The sequence below is a fragment of the Pelobates fuscus genome, chromosome 3 (genome assembly GCF_036172605.1).
Source record: "Pelobates fuscus isolate aPelFus1 chromosome 3, aPelFus1.pri, whole genome shotgun sequence".
In the NCBI taxonomy this organism is placed as follows: domain Eukaryota; kingdom Metazoa; phylum Chordata; class Amphibia; order Anura; family Pelobatidae; genus Pelobates; species Pelobates fuscus.
The window spans coordinates 24,418,085-24,438,545 of NC_086319.1; the positions used below are offsets into that span (position 1 = coordinate 24,418,085).

General features: G+C 37.5%; 1 protein-coding gene across 1 annotated transcript in view; it reads left to right on the forward strand.

Moving 5' to 3' along the window:
• The window catches only part of GRM8 (glutamate metabotropic receptor 8), an 827,801-nt gene that overhangs the window by 280,652 nt on the left and 526,688 nt on the right, over positions 1-20,461 (forward strand). The window lies entirely within an intron of this gene.

The window sequence follows — 20,461 nt, forward strand, 5'->3', positions numbered from 1 at the left end:
ATATATATATATAGCATTTCGTTCTTGTAGCTTATGAATATGTTTTGTTTGCTTATGTATATATCAAAATGACAAACTATGCAGAATATCTTTGAAAACTATTCAACCTCAAAACTGCAGCCTTTTAAATATCAATTGAATGAAAACATAGAGTAGGTGTTGCATTAATGACACCTTTTTTGATTTGATAAATGAATAGTTGAGTTGATCTTACTGAAAGTATGTTATATTGTCAGATCTATGTTACATTGCAAATGAAGCGTGTTATCTAATCTAAGGAATACATATTTTTAAGGTCACCTCTTCCAAATCTTAAAAAAAATATATATATATATAAGGTACTTAAATGTCTACCTTTGTCTACTGAAACTTGATAACAATTCTTGATCTGGATACTATACTACGATTAACATCAAAAATGTATTTCTCTTCTTGAAAATGTTATATGAATTCAAAATTGAGCAAAGCAACCCTTAAAGCTAATTTTAACTCGACTAAAGATAAAGTTATTAATGTAAAGATCAGAAGCTGACGTGAGTGGAGGGCAACAAAAAAACAACTATGTCTGGGGTCAACAAGATCTACTGTAAACAAATGAAATCTTGTAGAACGATCCCCACCTGGTTTTCCAACACTCCATGTAAAGTTGGATAAAGGTTTGTTATTCCATCCAATGTCCAATGTTGTGGGATGGGAAGTTGCTTTTTAATCAAACCCCATGTGCAACATGGTGTCAGTGTAACTGTATGGGGTCCAAGAATGTTTATTAAGCAAAAGGTGGTCCTGGACTCCCTTTTATTCCAACATGTCATGTGCACCATAGCAAGGGCTGATGCTACTACCACCAACAGTCCACCATGGAAAGTGAGTTAGGTTGCATAGCTTCCAAATGCATAGTGCAAACATCCCTATCGCAGTAAATAAGTGTGCTCAGTCCCCATGTCACTCATAATGCAAACTTTTCAACCCAGATATAGTGATAAATATGTATGTCGTCTAGTCTTTCGAAACGGTGCATGTAGAGACTTATTACTATGAATATGCACTAACTATAGCCTCTACAAATCGTTAAACATATGTGAACATGGTGGGATTCCATCTATAACACCTCCCTGTTGAAAAGGAGTTGCATCCTCATTTCCTATCTAGCGGAACAACCAATTATTAAAAAAAAAGTCAAACCCGAATGTAATTGCAAATTTTTAAAGAAGAAAAAAATCAGCCTCAAAAAGGTTGAACGTTAAAACCCTAAGGCTAAACAAAGAAGGAATGTTCGGCTTTAACAAACGGAATTTTCACTCTGTGTAATAAATAAAGGACAGAGGGACCGAGTAACTATAGCAAAATTACCTATTGCTTTCTTGTTCCCCGTAATTACTTTAGAAAATTACGCTATCTGACTTTTTACTTTATTGCCATAATTATGGCATTGTGGCGTTATGATCTTAAGCATAATTTAAGTAATACTGCAATCTGGGCATGAATTATATGCACCATAAACTGGATATTTCCTTTATATTCGTAATATATGGTCATTTTGAAAAAAACAAAAAAACCTTACACTTGGTTTACCAAAAGTCTAATTATTTTTAATGAACAAAATTAAAACTGTGATAATATACTTCAAAGTTGGTTCTAATTTCGAGAATAGCCACTTTCCGTAACTATGAAGCAAAGCCATATAACTGTTTACTTTTTCATGGCTGGACATTTTCGGCTTCCCATCACTTTTGTCCAAAGATGTGAGCTGTAATTAAAGAAAAATAATATGGAAAATTAAATGCTTTAATGTAAAAAATGTAGCCTCTGTGAATGTGTATCTCTAAACCTCGTATAATTGTTCTTTCTAAATTAATACTGTTTACTGGTTTTGTTTCATGCTATAAAAGGGGTCATTTTACTTTGAAGCTTTTATGTAAAGGGTAAAACTACTTGATTGTGCTGTCTTTATCGTTATGGGAACAAAACATTTAATTTGTAGCATAAAATGACATTTTCACGTAGGCTAGAAATTCCACAACGTTTTATTTTTGTATTGTATAATAGCGGTGGATAAATCCATGTAATGCTAAATTTTCTGTAACAAAATGTATTCTAGAAGGAATGACAGAAAACACATTTTTAAGATATCCTGGTTCAGCCTAAGTAGCACAATAATAACACCTAGTACAATAGGCTTAATACCGTTGAAGGTTCAATACATACCGCAGCTCAGAGGGCAAAGAAAAATGCATTACAATAATAGAACATAGAAGAATAGATTTTGATTAATGGCTGGTGATACATGCAGGTACAATTTGCATTTAGCATTTATTTATTTTCTTTACATGCAAAAATCCTTATATATATTTTTTTTAAATCACTGGTTTTCTTCTACATCTTTCAAAATGCCTTATTTTGCAGCCTGATATTTTTTTTTTTAAATACTCTGGAATGTATTTATCAAATAGTGATATCTGTTGAGCTGATAAATGAATGTACAAACTTTGAGCCAATATAGTTTTATATACATATTTGTGGTCGGGGCAATATTGCCATAATGGTTAGATAACACATAAATTGTAGTACATAACATAGTTTAAAAGCACCTGTCTGTTGTGGTGTGCTGACAATGCAGTATTCCTGTAATAAAAGAGGGCCCACCTTTAGAGGGTGATGTGAAAAGAGGGAGTGGTGGGAGGGCTTACTCGCCAGACCAGTAACGGTATGTGAGAGAGGCTTAGAGACCCTTATAAAGGGGACCCAAGCACCTCCCACAACTACAGGCTCAGCCTTAAATTTGTGGTCGGAGCAATATTGCCGTAATGGTTAGATAAGGCATAAATAGTAGTACATAACAACATTTAAAAACACCAGTCGGTTGTGGTGTGCCAGAACCAACAATGCAGTGTCACGTATTCACCCGCTTATAAAAATGTGGTTAATGTCATTTACTGTCCACACATGAAAAGTTGTGCCGAGCAGCAACCAAATCAACAGAAGGGTTAATGTTGAGCAGCAATTATGCAAATGGGAACCTGGTAGGCGTCAAAGGCCGGTTAAAGCCTATCAGATCTAGAGGAGGGGTATTTAGGCCCAGTTCTTATCCTGTTCAGTGCCTTGTCGTGGTTTCCCTTGTGGTTGTCCGAGAGCGCGTTCTTGATTCTAGTTTCTTCTGGTTTTTGACTTTGGCTTTGATTTTGACTTCCCTGTATTCTGGTATCCCTGACTTCTGGCTTTCTCTTATCGTTGTGTCTCTTTCTGTATCCCCTGACCTTGGCAAGTATCCTGACTATTCTTTTGTACGTTAAAGGACCACTCTAGTGCCAGGAAAACATACTCGTTTTCTTGGCACTAGAGTGCCCTGAGGGTGCCCCCACCCTCAGGGACCCCCTCCCGCCCGGCTCTGGAAAGGGGTAAGGGGTTAAAACGTACCTTTTTCCAGCGGTGGGCGGAGAGCTCTTCTCCTCCGATCCTCCTCTTCTCCTCCCCGTCGGCTGAATGCGCATGTGCGGCAAGAGTACAATTTTCACAGTGAGAATCACGCAAGCGCCTCTAGCGGCTGTCAATGAGACAGCCACTAGAGGATTAGGGGGAAGGCTTAACCCATTCACAAACATAGCAGTTTCTCTGAAACTGCTATGTTTATGAAAAAATGGGTTAACCCTAGAAGGACCTGGCACCCAGACCACTTCATTAAGCTGAAGTGGTCTGGGTGCCTAGAGTGGTCCTTTAAGTCCGGCAAATCTAAAGCCCGGTAATACATTATCTATTAGTCATCTGTGTGACACAATTCTACGTGCTGGATCAACTAGTAATCCTGACATGCAGTAGGCCTGTAATAAAAGAGTGCAAAAGAAGTGTACCATACAAAATTTTATTCGTTCTACAATACATCAATCATTTGGATAAGTCTTGAAAAGCCTGTATAATCTCTTTAACCGGTTCTGGTATATATAAGATATAAGTGGATGATTTCCAGTGTCCCATTACTTTGATGAGTTGTGCTGAAATGTTGTTAGAGGAGGCAGATGAGGCTGCCCCTATGTGGAAAGATTGGCCTGAATAGTGAGTTGAATTAAACCCAAGCCTAGTTAATAGCATGCAAAATTATAGCATAAATTTGGATGTAGTGAGTGTGGAACCATGTAATTCTAGAAGTGGTTGGTGAGGTTGTTTTTGAAAGGTGCTGAAATATTTGTCTAATACCTGAACTGGGCACCATTTGTTATTGGTTGGGTAGAGGGGTATATTGTCCGGGCATGCCATCTGGCTTGTTTTAGAGTGGTTAAGTAAAAGGAGGTAGTGATCCATGGTTTTATTGATATTTCTATTTTAAGGTAATCTGTGGCAGTTAGATTAATAGAGGTAAACTCCCTTGGTTGTAGGAAACCGTAAAAGGCTAATGTGACGGACGGCCATCACTGAGTACCATGCCCACTGCTTATTTGTGTGTTTTCCCCTTGTGTTATGTGTTCCCACTTGTATTTCTATGTCTTTTGTGTATTGTGCCTGTATATGCAGCTTTGGGTCAACCTCCCACCCCCTTCAGCTTCTTGGGATTGAAATTCCTGTTGTTTTGTGTTGGAGACCCAATGTAGGGATCTGTGTCTGTAAAACCATATGTAACAAAATAAACTGAGTCATTCCTGTTGAACTTCCAGAGTTGTGTGTTGTGTCCAGTTACTGGGGGGGAAATGGATGCCTGCTTTTTGTAGGGTTCCTGAATGGCTGAAGGAAGGGAATTAGCAGAGGTAACCAGTCATGTTACCTGGGGTCTGCTACAGCTAGGTAAATGGCTGTTTTGATTACCATATTAGTAATTGGTTTGAAAGGAGATGTGTCTAATAATTTAGATAGAGATTGGAACAGTTTACCTTGGATGGGTAGTCTCATAGGGGGTAATATGTGTTGGATTTCTATATTCCTTTAAGTAAGGTTCTAATTTGGTGGAATGATAGGAATTCTTTTTTGTTAGGGTGTTGAATGCCCGTTAGGTAGAGTTTGATAGTGTTATAAAATCATTTTAGCTTAAGGTGGCAAAAATAAGTGAAACCTCATAAAGACTCCATTGCAAACATGTCGTGAATTTGAAAATCAGAAGTCAATTTGGTGAAAAGGTGAAAAGCCCTATCATAGGATTTCCTTGTGTTAACCGAGAGTGCCAAGTGGGTGAGGTTCTGTGAGTGTGATAATAAAACATTTAATCCATTAATGTGTCTTGGAATGAAGGGACAGGAGTAGCCAGACAGGAAGCAGTGGGCAGAGTCTCGTGGAATGCCTGCAAGCTGAAACGAGACAGGTGATCAGCCGATATACACTGTGTGCAGAATTATTAGGCAAATGAGTATTTTGACCACATCATCCTCTTTATGCATGTTGTCTTACTCCAAGCTGTATAGGCTCTAAAGCCTACTACCAATTAAGCATATTAGGTGATGTGCATCTCTGTAATGAGAAGGGGTGTGGTCTAATGACATCAACACCCTATATCAGGTGTGCATAATTATTAGGCAACTTCCTTTCCTTTGGCAAAATGGGTCAAAAGAAGGACTTGACAGGCTCAGAAAAGTCAAAAATAGTGAGATATCTTGCAGAGGGATGCAGCACTCTTAAAATTGCAAAGCTTCTGAAGCGTGATCATCGAACAATCAAGCGTTTCATTCAAAATAGTCAACAGGGTCGCTAGAAGCGTGTGGAGAAACCAAGGCGCAAAATAACTGCCCATGAACTGAGAAAAGTCAAGCGTGCAGCTGCCAAGATGCCACTTGCCACCAGTTTGGCCATATTTCAGAGCTGCAACATCACTGGAGTGCCCGAAAGCACAAGGTGTGCAATACTCAGAGACATGGCCAAGGTAAAAAAGGCTGAATGACGACCACCACTGAACAAGACACACAAGCTGAAACGTCAAGACTGGGCCAAGAAATATCTCAAGACTGATTTTTCTAAGGTTTTATGGACTGATGAAATGAGAGTGAGTCTTGATGGGCCAGATGGATGGATTGGTAAAGGGCAGAGAGCTCCAGTCCGACTCAGACGCCAGCAAGGTGGAGGTGGAGTACTGGTTTGGGCTGGTATCATCAAAGATGAGCTTGTGGGGCCTTTTCGGGTTGAGGATGGAGTCAAGCTCAACTCCCAGTTTCTGGAAGACACCTTCTTCAAGCAGTGGTACAGGAAGAAGTCTGCATCCTTCAAGAAAAACACGATTTTCATGCAGGACACTGCTCCATCACACGCGTCCAAGTACTCCACAGCGTGGCTGGCAAGAAAGGGTATAAAAGAAGAAAATCTAATGACATGGCCTCCTTGTTCACCTGATCTGAACCCCATTGAGAACCTGTGGTCCATCATCAAATGTGAGATTTACAAGGAGGGAAAACAGTACACCTCTCTGAACAGTGTCTGGGAGGCTGTGGTTGCTGCTGCACGCAATGTTGATAGTGAACAGATCAAAACACTGACAGAATCCATGGATGGCAGGCTTTTGAGTGTCCTTGCAAAGAAAGGTGGCTATATTGGTCACTGGTTTGTTTTTGTTATGTTTTTGAATGTCAGAAATGTATATTTGTGAATGTTGAGATGTTATATTGGTTTCACTGGTAAAAATAAATAATTGAAATGGGTATATATTTGTTTTTTGTTAAGTTGCCTAATAATTATGCACAGTAATAGTCACCTGCACACACAGATATCCCCCTAAAATAGCTATAACTAAAAACAAACTAAAAACTACTTCCAAAAATATTCAGCTTTGATATTAATGAGTTTTTTGGGTTCATTGAGAACATGGTTGTTGTTCAATAATAAAATTAATCCTCAAAAATACAACTTGCCTAATAATTCTGCACTCCCTGTATTAGTGACCTCCGGGATGTGAATACAAGTGAGGAAAAGCTGGCAACTGGCTGCCACCCTAGTGAGTTTCCTCAAAAACCTCATGACAATGAATGATGATGACCGGCCTTTGTTAACAATGTGGCAGGTTGTTAGGTTGTCTTAGAAGCATCTGACTGAGTGACCTGCCCAGCCAGGACCCCAGGTAATTGCTGCCGCCATTATGGGGTATAGCTCAAATAAGGCCGAAGTTTTAGAAAAACCTGGTAGGGACTTGACCTTAACAAGCCAAGGACGCCAGAGCCAGTTATTACCACAGATGGCGGCAAATCCTATATTGGCCGCAGCATCTGTCCAGATTGTCAGGGATCTGTCAGAGATTGGGGGAATAAACATTTATTTCCATTCCAATTTAGTAGGGAAGTGCGCCACATCAGTAAGTCAGCCGTTGCGTGAGGGTCCAAAGTGATACGTATGTTGTCTGAGGGAGGGTTAGGGAACAAACAGAGGAGTTGGGAAATGAAGGATCTACCTTGTGGAATGATCCTCATGGCAAAATTGAGTGAACTAAGCAGGGACTGTAGTTCCTTACAGTTGCAAGATCCCACTTGTAAGTATAGGTCAATACTTGACAAGATTCACTCAATCTTATCACGAGGAAGGCTCCTCAATAGTTCAGCAAAACATACAATATTAATACTTCTGAGGTAGGGTTTAGGGAACATTTTAATTGGGCACATGGACTAAGCATGAGCCCGAATGCAATAGGAACACATGTGAAATAGTCTGCAAGCACTAAAACCACACGTAACCGCATTGAAATATTTCATATTTGGGACTTGCCCAACAATACAATGTCACAACCCAGTGTATCCTTAATTATTTTAGTAGACTACGGGGGAGCTAAAGGAACCAATTGGCCCTGCGAGACTTCAGCCGTATTAGGGCATATGTTTGTGGAGTGTGACGCGGATGTGCAAACTGCACAAGCCAGGGTCCTGAGGCCTGCAAAGTGTCTGCAGAATAGTGTCCAGTCTACTCCAATCCATACTGAAGTTGAACTTCAACTTGAGCTGCAACCACTTTTGACGAAAAAGAATGGTGGTAATCGTAGAAGGCAATATCACCGTATTTGGATCCCAGATCCACCAGCTTATGCATATACACATGCAGTTCCTCTCTCTTCTCTGGATAAAGGAATAATACACATCCCTATAGATCCCGAAAGCCAGTACAATTTCAGATAAAGATAATTTCTTATTCAACCTGAGATCTCTCGCTTTAAGCACCACTGAAATATCCCCATATGCATATGTCCTATTCTCGATGACATCCTGGGAGGCAATAAGGAGCGAGACAAGGTTAACATCCTTGCCTGCCAGATGTCCTTTTTAAGATGAACTGGAACCATACAATGCAATGGGTTAATGACCTCAGGGACTTTCGGTGGAACTGGAGAATTACCCAGGGTTGTCGTTGATGATGCAGCTGGGATAGCATCTGTGGATCTAGCAGGTAAGTTAAGGGTGCTGGCTCACTCCAACTGCTCCAACCCATCATTAATTAGTCCAATAGATTATAACAAAATGGTCGTCATGGCTTGATCATCAGACAGCTGGGATCCACTAGGCCCTTCCCCAGCATCAGAGTAGCCTGAACAACTCTGCTCCACAGTAGCCGAGAATTGAATATTCCTTCTGTGGAGTTCAGCAGTGATACGCGGGATCGTCCATGATCTGAGTGATGATGGACTAGCTGCGCCTGCTGTGCGGAAAGTAGTACCAGACCTAGCAGGGATGCTGGGAAGGGACAGTTCATCTGGGACATTAGGAGCCTGGGACATACTGAAATATAAAAGCACCATTTAGTGTGAAACCCAATTGGTACAGGCAGACAAGCTATTGCCAAGCAGCGAAACAGTTCCACTAAAAGGTGACAGGTGAGGCCCTGCTAGTTGCCAGTGGCTATGCAATGGCCCGGGGGGATTTTGAGGCCACCGAACATTGTTACGGGGTGTTGGCCTCTCGTTGACAATTAAAGCAGAAGATAGTATGGGAGTGACAGATGAGGCCCTCTCTATGCCACCATGCGAGGCTTATAACCATGCATTGGACCAATGGGCGTAAACCTCCGAGTATGCGGATAGGTGTTGGCCTCGTAGGACCACTAGCCTATGGCATAAAGGCCGGGTAAACATACACTATTGGACACCTAATTAACTAACAGCCAGTAACATCTACTAATAGGGGACCACTACATAGAAGGATAAGTAATTTGTCCTACCTGAGACTGTAAAGTCTGAATGTAGGTTAGGTAGTAGTAAGGTACGGCAACCCAAAATTGAGAAAACGTAGGATAGTATCTGAGAATGTAGGAACCCGTGTGGGCCAGATCGTGGATCCAAATAATTTAAGGTAACCTGCCCCCCTGCTAGATATGAGGAAAAATGGCAATTGCTGCCAGGAATGATGAGCACCTTGACTGGAAACGGTTGGACAGAGTGTGTCACCTGAACAAGTGAAACATGAGCATGAACAACAGAGGAGGGTTTAGGATAATGGCATAGTTATTAACTAAATTGTGACCAACCCAGAATTGACAACTTTGATGAGCCGCCCAAAGGTAGGAACAATATATGCAGATTTAATTAGTACCCAACCGAACCTGAGAATAAAACATGCAAACATGTATACGTTTAATTTAATAACAGGTGCAACACATGAAAATATATAATATGACTTAAACCTCCCCTAGGATAATAAGTAAAAAAATAAAAATTACATTTTAACTTTAATACAAAGTTACACCCGTAGCGGGATCCTACTAACAAAAACTATTAGAAATTACATGCAACCAAATATTCATTTGTATGCCTATGTGAACTATCACTGAAAAGTAATCGGGAGAAGTTACACGAACACAATAAGCAAATTGGTTGTTCGTGTGACCCATAGAAATGAAAATGAAGAAATTATGTTTGCATGAATTAGAATACGTATAGATACTTGTATGTGAAAAAAAGGGCGGTCGAGGTAACTGTTCATGTTGGTAAAAGAAACCAAAAGTCCCTTAATGTTAGCAAATTGATAATAATCGTATATGCGAGTAGACCCGAATGAGCCGGAAACATAAATTTATATATATACATAGATATATAGTTGAAATTGATGTATGTTAAGTATTACAATAGTTTAATCTATAAATATATGCAATATTCCATAGTCATTGCGATATCTAGAATTATGTTAACTGCATGATCAATAGGGGATCATGCACGTAAAATAAACATTTTTAAAATAGAAATCAGTTTGTAGCATTTGTGCTATACTTCTTCCATAATAGAAAAGGTTACCACTTGTTATCAAGTGTGGGATTTCGTCAATTACCATGATCTCACCATGATTAAAACCTGCCTTTGTTAACAACTGCAAACTCTCAATACATTCTGTAGGAACATGTTTTTTTATATATGTAATTAAAATTAAACACTTAAGGATATCTCAAATCATATTAATCATCAATATAGGGAAAGAAAAAGGCCAAAGACATGAGTTATAGAATAAATAAATCTTTATCCAAGTAAAGTGCATGTGTAATATGTGCGTACCTAACAGCTAATATTGACCTATAAATCTATCTCCATTCCTATCTCATGAAGGCTGATCGAAGGTGAATTGCACATGTTTCGGATGAGCTTTTTATAGATTTAGTTGTGTTTACTGTGGTGATGAAATTGAATGTTCAAGTTTTAGTGTTCGAGTTGCTAAAAGATGTAGATTTGCATAGTGATGGTGTTCGTAGAGGTAGATGTTACTGCAGGCAGGCTGCAAAATATTACCCTAGAGTTTGGAAAACTGTTTGTTTTTTGGCAGCTGATATATATTATCAGACAATATAATTTCAGCTGATAGTTCTAATAAAAGCGTACAGCTGATATTTAATTACAACATACGGAAAGAATATAATCCAAATTTAAAATATCCATACCTGATATTATTAGTTTCAAATGCAGTAATCCAAACTTGACTAGACTCGTCCAAATTGTAATTCAGTTATTCAATTTAGGATGATCGCCCGAATTCCGTATATATAAAGTCCCATAAGGATGTACAGTATAACTAACAACTATTGGGTTGGATGAACTTGTTTGCTTTCTTTGGGATTTGGAGTTTTGCCATGGCACCAAAAAAAAAAACAGCTGCATGATGGTTGATGATGATTGATAGCTCAGGGACAGCCACTAAATGTTGATTTTTTTTCACAAATCAAATGAGATGTGACCAATAAAGCGAAAAAAGGAGAAACAGAAGAAAAAAAATATAATATATAATTAAATTAAATTTTTACTTTTTCTTGCTTGATTTGTTATCTAAATGGTGGGAAAATGAGCCAATCTTTTTTGTTCATCTGAATCATATTAATGAATTTTTTCCATAGTTAACAAACCATTAAATGAGGTCCAAAATGAAATTTAATATTTGGAAAAAATGGTTCAATTGAACCAAATATGTCAACTGTGCGCAAGTCTGTGGTAACAGCATTAACCGCTTCATGGCAGATGATGTGCTAGAACTGTTAGGATATTACAGTTCTTTTAACTTAAATAGCTTAAATTTGGATAACAGAAATAAATAACTAGTTTATTGCTATAAAGCTTTAATCAAAGTTATACAACCTCCATTGAAAATCAGGTTTATTGTCAAAATGTACAGACTTTCAGTTGTTTTTTTATGAATAAATAAAACAAAAGCAAATAAAAAAGCTCAACATGATTGATTTTTCTAGTGGTTTCTCGATCTAGAACTAAAAATGCAACTTATAATGACTTCTCCAGACTCAAAGTTATTCAACCCTCATGGCAAGCATCTTTAGTACTTAGTAGAGCACCCATTTGCTGTTATGACCTGCTGCAAATGAGATACATAGCCAGAAACCAGCTTTTGGCAGCGTTCTTGAGGAGTTTTAGCCCATTGCTCACTGAAACCTCAGTGACTGTTGCCCTCAAGTCTTGCTGCAGGTCTATTGTAGTCACACAAGGGTTTTTCACAACATTCCTTCTTTGAAATCTGGTCGCAGCCATTGATAGCTTCCTTTTTCTGCCCCGGTCCAGGTAGTATAACCACTGTTCCTTCAACTTTGACTTTGCAAACTATGCTTCCAACAGTGTCTCTAGGAACATTCAGTGTCTTTGGTATATTTTTGTATCCTGTTACTTTGTATCTCTTCTTTTAATTTTATGGACAGTTCTTTTGATTTCTAACATGCAGTCAAATGAGACATTAAACAAATCCCTAGCCAATTTTGGCATTTTAAGTGTTTCAGCTAAAGTACACCTACACCTGGTGCAATTGATGAAATCCTTGACCAGTTATATCAGAAGTGTTAAGACAACATCTGTTTTGCATATTTGGGCCGTTGTGTGGGATTCAGTTCAGAGGGTTGAATAATTTTGAGACTGTACAAGTCATTATAAGCTGCATTTTAAGATTAATTTTATGAAACAACTTGAAGCATTCATTGTGTTAAGCTATTTCAATTGCCTTTGTCTGACTTGATTTTTTTGACTTTTGTATGTAGCTTTAAAAACTTTTAACTATACATTAATATGATGTCACTAACACAATTACCATATCTGATTTTGTGGCCTTTGAAATAACCCAGGGTCTCTCTATCCAAGGGTATGAAGCATAGCCATGTTTCAAGAAACCACTTAAAATAATTTCTTCTCTGTTAAATCTCCAGCAATAAAACTGTGGAAATAGTGCATTCACGCTTGAAACAAAAAAATCTATTACAAACTGACCCAATATTGATTGGATTTTGTGAAATATTGATCTGTGTAGTTTCCAATTGCTGTGATCCTTAAAAGGTCTCAAATTCCTATGCGTTATTGCTTTCCTTGGCCCTGAGAGATTGTCTGCCTGTAATATGTTACTCTCGTCTAGACAGAAATACCCCTGGATTCTTTACTTATCTCAAAAGGTTTTGGATTTCTGTCTCATTAATGATAGGTATATCCTACTGTTGAGATGTCATTCATTTGTAGCATCGCGCAACATTTTATCTAATCTTTACTTAAGCTCTTTCGGACAAAGGAATCTGCCAATACTTCCAATCAATGTACATTTGATTCCTCTTATGTCCATTTTCTTCTCGTATTTACATTCCAGGTCATTAAAAACAGAACATTATGAATTCACCATTACTTTTCATATTAAATATAGTTCTGTTTAAGATAATGGTTTTCCTATTCTGTTTGCAGGTCAGAAACAAAAATACATATACCTCAACGTGTTGGCGGAAAGCCTTTTGTCATGGCTTTCTCAAATCATATTTAACAGCTCTTTAAATTTTGAACTTGAGAGGCACGTTTTGTACTTCTGACAAGCTGTGGATATTGAGTGTACTCGGTAGATTGAGATTACCAAACATGCATTCTTTACATCTAATTTACTAACCAATCTAATTTTAGAAGGTGCTTCTGGTGCGAATTACTTCTCTCTGTTCTGAAAAGGCTCCATATTAATTCTGAGATTAAAATTCATATCATTATTCTGCACCAGAAAAAAAACAACACATTATAATAGTATTATAATAACCTTTTTTTATTTTTACTTTATGATGTTTTTATGAATTTTATTTTTTTGGTTGTTTTAAATATAGAACTAAATACATCCTAGGATTATGTGTGTTTTTTCTTTTAAAAAATCTGTACAAGAACATTGTCCTGGTTGCAAGTCTTCCATCCGCGCTTAAAAGAAGAAGCCATCTTATATATCTGATTACCGGTATTTTCTTTCAAACGTTAATGTCTAAAATTACTACATCTCAAATGTCTGAATTAAAAAGGTCCTTGTCTGTTTTGGTAATTGCTGTATTGATTGAGAAAACATCCTTATAATGTATTCATATACCTTGGAAGAAACATCTGAGAGAATGTTTCCTGCTTTTTGGGTCCACACCTTAATATGATCAAAAAATGTATCTGAGTCATATATTTAATACCAAGAATTTGTTTATTCAAGCTTCATAAACACTTTCGTGAATGGAAGCAAAATCTTACTTTTGACTCAATTGAAAACAACGTTTTACAATGTAAACATTCTGCATCATTTCAATGGAAACTGATAGACTACACTTGCAGAATCACAGAGATCACTGTTCCTAAATATATTTTCTTCTCACATATCCTATATTAGGGTAGTGTTATTTTGGGTAGCTCTTCTGAATAATAGATGTCAGTGTGTTATTGTTGTCTCGAGATTTCTATCCATCAATTTGCCCTTGGTATGCTGCCAACAACACTGTTTCCATTCTCAAACTGATCACTGGTTTTTAACCATAAAAATAGAAACACAGTTGGCAAATCAAGAAAAGATTGTTCCCTGTGCATTGTTTAATTGCTAGGTTTTTTGACACATCCTATTAACATACAAGAGTATGATGAGCAGTCAGAATTGTCGCAAACTTTTGTAGACTCCTCTTTGGCATGAAAATCCCATTGAAGAGTCTCATAAATATATTCCTTCAAGTATCGTAATATTTTCTGTTTTTTATAAATATTACTTCTGGAAAAAAAGCCAGAAAATGAACATGATAACCGATTTAGCAAAACACTAAATAATCGTTATATATGCTTTATGTGGGCATAATAAGGTTCAAAGGTTCTGTTACTCCCATATATTGCCTGTTATAAAGTAATATGTGGCAGTGGTTCTCAATACTGGCCCTTAGAAAAAGCTCTACGTATAGAATTCCAACCAGGGCCGTTTGAAGGAATTTGGGGGCCCCAAGCAAAATGGACATGGAGGCCCCCCAAATATACATTAAAAAAGTGCACAATAACTAAATCCAACATACTTAAAACACACACACACATATACATACACAGACAGACACACACATACACACACATACAGACAGACATACATACAAACACACACAGCCATACATACAGACACACACATACACACAGACATATACATACAGACAGGTAGACAGACACACACATACATACAGACACATACATACAAACACACAGAGACACATACATACTGACACACAGACACATACAGACAGACATACATACACAAATGCATACATACAGACACACATAAACAAACACACACATATACAGACATATAAAAACCTTTTAGATGCAGGAGGCTGTCTTTCCCTTCGGTCCACTGGTGGCTCAGCCTGATGGGAGTCAGAGTTCCTACTCTGACTCCCTCCTCTCCTTCCTCCCGCGCGGCACTGTGTGTAAGCTGGGAGGAGTGACCGGGCAGTCACTTCCTCCCAGCCTCTGACTTCATCACAGGGGGCCCAGTCACTCTGTTTAAGTGCTGCAGCGCTGACTGGGCCCCCTGGAAATACTTTGCCATCGGGTGGCCCTAACAGCATGGACCACCCGATGGACCCATTCAATGCGGCCCAGGCGGCTCTACCATGCGGGCCATGGCTGCAACATGGTCGGTGGGCACCGTGGTCGCAGGGGTCCGCAGTGTGGTCAGGTCCCCTGCAGTGATGGGCCTGGTCGTACCTGCGACCCCTGCAACTGATGTAGTTCCGCCACTGATCAGTCCCATCAGGCACTCGTGTAATAAAGAAAGAGTCACAAATTGTAGGAAAACCTTATTCCATAATGTAGAAACCACATTTCATTCACCTTAAACGTAGACTGGACATAAGAATACAGATATTGCATGAAAAAACAGAAGCAGTCATTTTATTCCAATCTGTCTCTTTCTCTTTGTACTCCCCACTGTATTTCTACAGCCTTAATCCATGTTCTCGATCTGAGTAAATGTATTGATTTAATAACTGGGAGCATAAATATGTATACACATGTATCTGTGATTGAAATTTACATATATACAGCAACATTGTTCATTTATTTTCCCTCGATACATGTACCAGCGAATATTCGTGATGGATTTTTCTGCCCACTGCATTTTGAGGTATTTTAGCTACTTAATTGCAAGCATTCCTTGCATTCCATTGTCATTGTATTGTAGTATGTTCTGATGAGAACACAACAGGTCATTTAGCTGTAATTTCAATAGATATGTCTGGAGCAAAACCAACACTTTAAATGTTAAAATGTTGCATTTCTTTACAATATTGTCTGTAATATTATAATTTCTTTCACAATGAGCCTCTGTTTACATTGGTTTCAAACTTTTATAATTTCTCGTTTAATAGATACCCAAAGGAAATTGGCCTCGTACATTGCCAAAGCGAGTCATGCCCTGAATGGCTCGCCTGTTAATTTCAGTAGATGACCCCCCCTCCCCCCAAGCTGCTTTCATCTGCTGTCTCATCTGTTTTGGCTTCCATGCATTTCTGAATTTTACACAATGCATCCACACAGTAAAATATGCCCTCTTGTGCTTTTAAGAAATGTAACCACTATTCATTCAGCTAATTTCATGCTCTAAATGCAGTATATTTTATACACCAGTGCACCAAATGCAGTCTCAATATGCTCTCTAGTTTAAAGTGCTTACATAAAATCTTTGTCAAATCTTAATGGATGAAACAAATGATTAAAGTACTGTGAAATACCAAGAGACTCATTCATTTTGGACCAAATGTTATCAAGTTAAGAAACAATCAATGTAGTTGCACATGATGTAAATTGTATTTGGTGCATATTAGTGCTTGTTGTTATGAAGATTATGAAAGAAATGAAAGTACTTACCTATGTTTACCGCCGATACAGTTGGTGGCTTTTTATTTTGGTTTATGGAAACAGACGATTCCTGTTCAGAACACAATGCTATTGAGAAAAAGAATGTTACATTTTTTTTTTCATAGACAAGTAGACAAGATGACAATATACAAATTGATACACCATTGATGCCCTCATTGATTCTCCCTTATTCCTCACTGTATTTATTTTTGCAGATAGTCCATAGTTAAGTACTTACTTCTCACCTCCTTCCTCTTTTTATCAAAATGGCCGCCTTCAGCAAAATTATTATTATTATCATTATTATTTTTAATTTATATAGCACCAACAAATTCCGTAGCGCTTACAGTGGGTGGACGAACAGACATGTAGTTGTAGCCAGACAAGTTGGACATACAGGAACAGAAGGGTTGAGGGCCCTGCTCAATGAGCTTACATGCTAAAGGGAGTGGGGTAAAGTGACACAAAAGGTAAGGATAATATTAGACTAGTGACAGTTGCAAGAGAAGAATCAGTCGGGAGCTAGTAACAGTCTAATGGATACGCTTTTTTGAAGAAGTGGGATTTTAATGATTTTTTGAAGGAGTGGAGACTGGGTGAGCATCTAACGGAGGAGGGAAGTGAGTTCCACAGGAACGGTGCAGCCCTCGAGAAATCTTGCAGGCGAGCATCAGAGGTGGGAGTACGGACAGAAGATAGACGTAAGTCTACAGCAGAGCGTAAAAATATGGCAAGAATATCATATGTTTACTAATTAAAGTTTGTTTGCCCACCCAAAAATATAGCTTTTAATTTTACACAGTAAGATTTTTTTAAAAGACAAATTCAAAATTATTTCATTTTAATCATGTAATTTTACTTTAATATTTTTAACATTCGTATTTTGTCTCTTTTTTGTGATGACTCTTCACATGATATAGTAGTTTAACATTAGAAAAATTACTTATTTAAAATTAATTTATTCTGTGAAAAATTGCATCAACCAATCAGATGAAAATTAACTGGACCTGCTTCAGAAACATTGCAGGAGAAACAACATAAACAGTAAAACTCTAAAGCCAACACACTGGTGTATAAATTACAACTGTGTCTGTACATAACAGGTTTGTAGAGCAAACATTTGTTTACTTGACTCTTGTAATAGGAAAACAACCAGAAGTGATAACGGAAGATTAGTATCAAAAAGCAAGTCGGAAGAATGTTACTTGTATGTAAACATGCAATATTTCTTTATGATGCACAACATATTACATTTTAGATGATTCATTTACACTTAGCTGATGTTTTATGGGAGGTTTACTGCATGTATTCGAGCTTCTGAGAACATAATTAGACCTCTGTGAACATAAATTAGGGGGATGTTGTGCCTGTTAAACCACCACAAACATAATTAGTGTGTCCTTCTGCATGTTAAACCTCTCTGAAGATGAAAATTGGAATTGTGCTGCATAGAAATGAGTTTTCAATGATATTCCCTGTTCATGCATGCGCATATACAAACACACAAAATATGGCTTAAATTCCATTTTCTAAAGTCCTCAATCGGCGGTTTATACAAATGGGACTGAAGAGAAAAAAAAAAAAGAAGGCCTCACTGTTTCATAGAGAATGAATAATTGTTTAATTTAGTTTATTAAGCACTCTCATTAAAATAATGCAGATCGAATAAGTCTGTTTTGTGATCAATAAAAGAGGCAACAGAATAATTGGCATGTTACGTGCTAGTTCTGTGACTGAATATGTAAAGGAAAAAATAATAAACAAAATAACGAAATAGCAAAAAAACTGATTTCAGTAGAGGAACTCAGTATACTCACTGTATGTGTTACTTACAAATTAAAAAGGGAAATTGGAGCTAAGATAGGATCTATCATGTAACAAACTTATCGCTATTTAATCCTTACTGAATCTTATCACATAAACCCACAAGCTGTCAAGCAGTTGATCGGCATCAAAAAAGGTCAAGGTTTTAACCCACAACATATTTCTATGTAATGTTGGATTTGGCATATTTACAAATACTTATTAACATTCACTAACAATACAATGGCAGCATATTCCACAATGCTGGACGGCTAAGGGACATTTCAAGCTAAGTGACACACTGTGACTATTGTGTGAAATTCAGTTTAATAGGATCCATGCTGATGGGGGCCTGGATTGGAAAGAAAACGAGGACACACGTTATAGCAAGTTTATAATATATCAGTAATCCTCTGCTTATCTGTTCTTGTTAGGGTTACTGGCACATTACTCAATGGCATCCATTAATAATTGGATTTTCTAGATATGTAAGAGGTTGTGAATTTTAAAGTGGAATTATCTGTTTGTTGTATTCTGAATGGTTTGCAAAGACACCCTCAGGTGACATACCCACCGAATTGTGGTGATGAGGACTCAAAGATCTTCTATCAGCATGTTGTGATTTTCTTTTTTTGGAACCCTGGTATATGAGGCTACCAGGAGCCAGGTCACACAGTTTCGAGGATATAGAAGTTCCCTAGGCAGTGCAAATTCCTCCACTATTTATAAAGTTCTATAGCAAATCACTCAAGATTATGTCTTTTTCTCTTAAATGTTATTAGTAACATGTAATATTAAATATAGTAGTCTGAAGTTAATCAACAGTTCATAGTTTATATTACGTTTGTTTATCTCATGATAGGGAGTATAGTTGGGGGTATAGAGAGAGAGAGGGAGATATAGATAGATAGATAGATAGATAATTTATTTTATTTTAAATCTCATGTTATTAAATTAATCAAGACAGTGCAGTAATTCAAGGGTAACATGACACACAACACATCATAATATAATATAATGTAATATATTATGTTGTTACATTGTTAGTTTATATTTTCTTAATTTAGCACTCTGTTGTCTGCAGTACAGTGGGTATGTAAAGGGAACATGTAATTGGCATGTCCTTTATTGTGGGTGTATTTTTCCATTGGTCCAATTAAGCTCTTTCATCCCATTGCTGTTTGCACACTTGGAATGTCCACACATGTGATGGACATGTCATGTTTAGATATACTTGAATTTGAGGGCTTCAACAAATGGGCATGTAAGTCAGTAGTCCTGAAGGTTCTTCATGGAGGTTAATATAGGAAGGAAATGACCACGTATGATTCTTGTCATTACTATGATATTGAGGTAGCCCTTTTGATTAATAGTGAAGTCAACAAGAGGGAGGATTCACCTTATCTGTGCCGGTATGTATCCATGGAAATAATGAATGATCTTAAAAGAGTTTGTTTTATGAGCTTGTTCTAATGTATGCCGTTGCGCTCTGGACTTCTACCTTTAGTAACCATGTATTGGAACCAGTAAAGAGATTTGTGGGCCATGCAATGCTGCTGCCCACAATGAACCCTGTATAACGTTGAGATGAAGCACTTAACCAGCGCTCACTGTCTGTGCCAATTTACTAACAAGAATAAGTCAGGAGCATTAATAACTACAGAATACCGTGCTTTAGCAGGTAGAATGCTTCAGGGGGTGAAAAGTGGGATTTATGATTTATGCATTAGCCAATTATTATCTGGATTCTTGATGTGCCTTCATGTGACATTAGAAAGAGGCGACAAGCTATGCATTTTAATTTATACCCAAATCTTTTCACTTTTTTTCTAATACTTAAAAATGTAATGTAATTTTTTTTTTTTGTATTATTTTTTTACTTTCTGACTTTATGATAATGTCTATGAGAAGTAATTGACAGGCAAGGGAGAGACAATCTGTTGAAACAGAACTTCAGAAAAAGCTATACATTCACTAGCAATTCTATAAGCACAGTGTATAGATACAAAATTACCCTCTATATAATGCCATTGGGAATGCCACTATTAGTACCCCTAAAAACAACACATTTTTACGAAATGCCATGACTATAATATTGCATGAGATTTGGGAACATCTGAAATTATTTATTTTATTGAATTGTTGCAT